The sequence below is a fragment of the Triticum dicoccoides genome, chromosome 6A (genome assembly GCF_002162155.2).
Source record: "Triticum dicoccoides isolate Atlit2015 ecotype Zavitan chromosome 6A, WEW_v2.0, whole genome shotgun sequence".
Taxonomy (NCBI): Eukaryota; Viridiplantae; Streptophyta; class Magnoliopsida; order Poales; family Poaceae; genus Triticum; species Triticum dicoccoides.
In genome coordinates, this window is record NC_041390.1 from 380,548,172 (window position 1) to 380,553,773 (window position 5,602).

Consider the following 5,602-nt stretch of genomic DNA (forward strand, 5'->3'; position numbering starts at 1 on the left):
CCGACCCAAGATCATCTTTTTTATGAACGGGATTTTAGACATCCTTTTTGAAGGAAGTTTTGAATGGGGTATTGTGTTCTGTTCTCAAACACATCTCGCTAATTTTAAATTCTTTTCCAATATGATCTTTGACGCACCGGTGTCAAACCAGCCTGACAACGTTGCTCCATGGCTGCCGACCTGCCCTAGACACGTCGTCGCTTAGTTGAGCCGATCTCAACTTCTTCGGATCATCATCTGAGCAAGCCGAACAAGAGTTCGACATCGCAAAGGATAAATCATCACCAACATCATCGCCCCACGGATTACACAGAGCGGGCAGACCGGCATCGCCGCATGGTAACTTCATCAAGCTGGCATTGACCGCGTCACAAGTTACGACCTGCGCTGGAATGCCCGCACTGTTGCTTTTTCAAGCCGATGTCCACCACGCCGAACTGCTTCAACACCTCGGCTGACATGGCAGCTGCAACGTCTCCTGACCGACCTGCTCCCTTCTTCAACCTACTCCGGAGACTTCAGCATCGCCAGTCGACCAGCTTCGTCACGTTAGCTGGACCAGGGGCTTTGCCTCGGCGAACCAACCTTTACCAGCATCGCCATATTGTCGCTTCACCGCCCATCAGGCAATGGGTGTGCGAATCGATTCCCAATTTTGGGGGTCACTTTTGTTAGGACTACTACAACAAATAAACAAGGTGCTATTAATCCTAGCAACTTTTGTTTATTTCGATTTAATTTTCTCAAGGAATTATTACTCTAGTTTGTTCCATCATCGGTACACAGGTCTATTAAATGCCGGCCACATTAACAACGGTCGCGTGGTGGTTTGGTCAGTTTCCGTACGTAGTTCGGCGAACGCCGCATCCGGAACTCGGACTGACCTGTGAATTCAGGCTTTGCCACGCCTTTACCACATCACGCCGATGCCTTGCATCGACATTGACTTCGGCGCCAGGCCACATATTTTTAAATAAATTATCTTGCGTAAATTAATTATGCGAGGATTTTTATATATTTATATTATTATTGTCGGTCTACACTATTTTATATGTGCACGTAATCGACTTCGACTGTGTCATGTGGTCACTTCAGCAAGCCGACGACGTCGTCCCAATCGGCATAAATCAGCTCGCATGATCATCTTGTTGGTCGAATTGCCATACCGACATGCTCGGTTGCCTTGGGGACTTCGGCATCACTGAGAGAGCTCTACCTCATCGAGTCTTCCGCACACGAGCCATATTTCTTCTATTACTCACTTTGCACAAATTATTAATTATGCAACGATTTTTATTTATTTATTATTATTACTATTATCTCCGCTTCGCACTATTTTCCGTGCACAGGTAAATGATCCGGGCAGGGCAGTGTTGTATCCTCGGCGTACTAACATACCACGTCACCTCGGTTGGACTGAGGGCTTCGTCATCACTTCATTAACACATGCCGGGGACTTCTATAACACCCACAATGCGGCTATATCTCCCACGTGTCAGGGCACGACTTAGAGGCATAACCGCATGGTAGGCATGTCGCAAGAGGGGTAATCTTTACACATCCCATGTACTGAATAAGGAAGGGATAAAGAGTTGGCTTACAATCGCCACTTCACACATTACATAATATAGCATACATCATCCGGAATACAATCAAGGTCCGACTACGGAACCAAAATAAAGAAAGACAACCCCAAATGCTAGATCCCCGATTGCCCCAACTAGGCTCCTCTACTGATCATCCGGAAAAGAAACATAGTAATGACCCGAATCCTCGTCGAACTCCCACTTGAGTTCGGTAGCATCCCCGGCACTGGCATCGTCGGCACCTGCATCTGTTTTGGAAGTATCTGTGAGTCACGGGGACTTAGCAATCTCACACCCTCGCGATCAATACTATTTAAACTTAAAGGTAGGACAGGGTAGTGAGGTGGAGCTGCAGCAAGTGCTAGCATATCTGGTGGCTAACTTACGCAAAAGAGAGCGAGAAGAGAAGTAAAGCACGGTCGAGAAGCTAAAAATGATCAAGAAGTGATCCTGAGACTACTTACGTCCAAGCATAACACAAGACCGTGTTCTCTTCCCGGACTCCGCCAAAAAGACACTATCACGGCTACACACGCGGTTGATTCATTTTATTTAAGTTAAGTTTCAAGTTTACTACAAACGGACATTAACAAATTCCCATCTACCCATAACCGCGGGCACGGCTTTCGAAAGTTCATAACCCTGCAGGGGTGTCCCAACTTAGCCCATCACAAGCTCTCATGGTCAACGAAGGATATTCCTTCGCCCAGGATGACCCGATCAGACTCAAAATCCCGGTTACAAGACATTTCAACAATGGTAAAACAAGACCAGCAAAGCTGCCCGATGTGCCGACAAATCCCGACAGGAGTCGCACGTATCTCGTTCTCAGGGCACACCGGATAGGTCAAGCTACGAGTAAAACCAACCCTTGATTTGCCCTGAGGTGGCCCCGCAGGCTGCCCGTTTCGGACCAACACACAAAGGAGCACTAGCCCGGGGGGTTTAAAATAAAGATGACCCTTGAGTCTGCAGAACCCAAGGGAAAGGGGTATATGGTGGTAGGTAGGCAAATGGTAAAACCAAGGTTGGGCCTTGCTGGAGGAGTTTTATTCAAAGCAAACTATCAAGGGGTTCCCATAACACCCAACCACGTAAGTCACGCAAAATCAAGGAACATAACACCGGTATGACGGAAACTAGGGCAGCAAGAGTGGAACAAAACAACAGGCATAAGGCCGAGCCTTCCACCCTTTACCAAGTATATAGGTGCATGAAAGTAAACAAGATATAATAATGATATCCCAACAATATCCATGTTCCAACATGGAACAAACTTCATCTCCACCTGCAACTAGCAACGCTATAAGAGGGGCTGAGCAAAGCGGTAACATAGCCAAACAACGGTTTGCTAGGAAAGGTGAGTTAGAGGCATGAAATGGCAATATGGGAGGCATGATATAGAAAGTAGTTGGTATCGCGGGATAGCAATAGAGCGTGCAACTAGCAACCAAAGATAGAAGTGATTTCGAGGGTATGTTCATCTTGCCTGCAAAGTTCTCCGAGTTGACGAAAGCTTGATCCTCGTAAGCGTACTCAACAGGTTCCTCGATCATGAACTCATCTCCTGGCTCTACCCAAGGCAGGAACACAAGCAAAGGAAGCAACAATCAACCACGGTGCAATGCACAAACAACATGATGCAAAACATGGCATGACATGCGGGATGTGATATGCAATGCATATGCGTGCTTCGGAAGGAAAAGATTGATCAAGGCATCAACTTGGCAATACAAGAGTGCTGCTGGAAAGATGAGATGATTTCGGTCGAAATCGATATAAAGATCACTGGAATTGGATGCACAGTTTGCAAATGGCAAGCAAAACAAGAATGGCATAATTCTGCGATTAACAGCACAATGCAATCTAGAATGCAACAAAAAAACTAAGCTACTGCATTCCAACATAACATCAAAGTACATGGCAGTGATCTACTCAAGATGCTTGACAAAATATGAACACTGAGCTACGACTAATTCACAAAATAGAAGGTTCAAACAAACATGGCAAAAGTGCAAAAGATATCAGCTTCACAGGCTTGGTGAAAATATCAACATGCCAGGAATTAACATCAGGAAACCAGGTTTAGAGCAAGAAAACAACTTGCTACAGGAACATATCATAGCAAAACAAGCCATGGAATTAATCTACTCAAAGCATAGAACAAAAGTTCCTTACTGACCATGAGTCAAAAGTATCATAAGATATGATGGCACCCATGTAAACATAGCAAGTTTCGGTAACAGACTTAGCAGAAAACTGAGCCTGGAAAAACAGAGTTATGAAGGCATCTTTGCGAGCTCGATTCATTCAACACAAGGCATTGCATGACAAGATAAGCATACTACCAGCAATAAGACATGTTCATGAAGCTAACCATGGCAAGAACAATCTCGTAGCATGCATGGATCAACTACACAACCTTGGCAAAATTGATTAACGTGTAAACAATCTGCCAGGAACATTTTATAGCAATCGTAGAGCAATATTAAGATATTCTAGGGCACTACATAATTGCAAATAGGGGCATAAATTGATAGAGCACAACCATATGTTCAAATCATCCTTACTGAAGATACTCAAACAAAGCATGGATCTCACTGTAGCAACATGAAGACATGGCATAAAAATAACAGCAGAGCAAAGACTTGGTGAAAATCTAAGTCCTTGAAATCAGCAATATCACGAGGGCTACTTTGCATGCTTGTGCTAGTCACCACATGTCACATCCCTAGCATCTGGTATGCACTAGGCTGGCTTCATGTGTGCATCATGTTAAGTTTCAAATGAACTTGAAATGGGGATTGTTTAAACCCTAGCATCAAAGGAATTCACTAGGTTCAACTAAAATATTCTCAGTGAATCCAAATGGCTTTCAAAAATTTTCATCATTTCTGGAAAATGCTAGAAGCAATAACCAGAGGTGTTGCACATTTTTCCATGACATATTTGGGCTCTGAATTAAATCATATAGTATTTTCATTTGGGCATATAAATGCTATTACATATTTTAAATGCTCAAATAATCATAAACTAAAATGTTTGCTGTTGGTTATATTCCAAACAGTGGCATTGAGCAGTTTCATGATTTTTGGATCTGTTTAAGTATTTTTTAATAAAGCCCCAAACACTACAGAATAATAGAAAACAGAAACTAAAATAGGCAAAGCAGAGAGAGAGAGAGAAGATACCTTACCTGGCGTTTACCTAGCCTGGCCCAGCACGGCCCAGCCCACTGGCTTGGTGCCAGTGATCGCCTACCTCTGCCAGTAGGCAGAGGAGGGACACCGCGACACCGGCGAGCTCGCCACGCCTCCTCTTGCTTGCTGCCGACCGCCTGGAGCTGGCTGGAGACGCCATGCACCCCCTAGGCCCTCTCACTCCTCCCCCCGTCCTCATCTCCTCCCCTGTCCCTCTCGCGCGCACCACCCGAGCGCAGCCGCAGCCGCCACTCGCCGTAGCCATGGCCACCGGCCACCCCACACCTTGTCGATGCGCCCAGAAGCTCCGCCACTTCATCCTCCACCCCCTCACCGAGCCAGGCCCCGCCGGAATCCCTGCAGCTTCGTCCCCCACCTCGTCTTCAACCTCTGACTGCCGGTGAACTCACCAGGGATTCACGAGCTCCAGCCCCTCCCCGGCCTCGCCGTTGCCTCTAGTGGAATCGCCATGAGCCCCTGCCCCTTTACCCGCTGTCCCCGTGCTCGTCCGCGCCTTCTAACCACCGTGGCCATCGGAGCCGATAGCTCCTCCCCGCCGGCCATGATGCCACCGCGACCACGGTCGTGCAAGCACGCGTCCGAGCCCACCGCTGCACTAGCTGCACTCCCGCGGGTCGATCACGACCATCCATGGCTCCGGACATGGCCCGCAACGCGCAAACCACCATTGGTCGAACTCCGGCCGCCACCGCGAGCTCCCTTCCTACGAGCTCAGTCCACCCCAGCTGCTCCCGCTTGCCCCATTAGATGCGCGCAATCGCCAGCTCCCCGTAGAGCCTCTCGGTCTCTCATTTG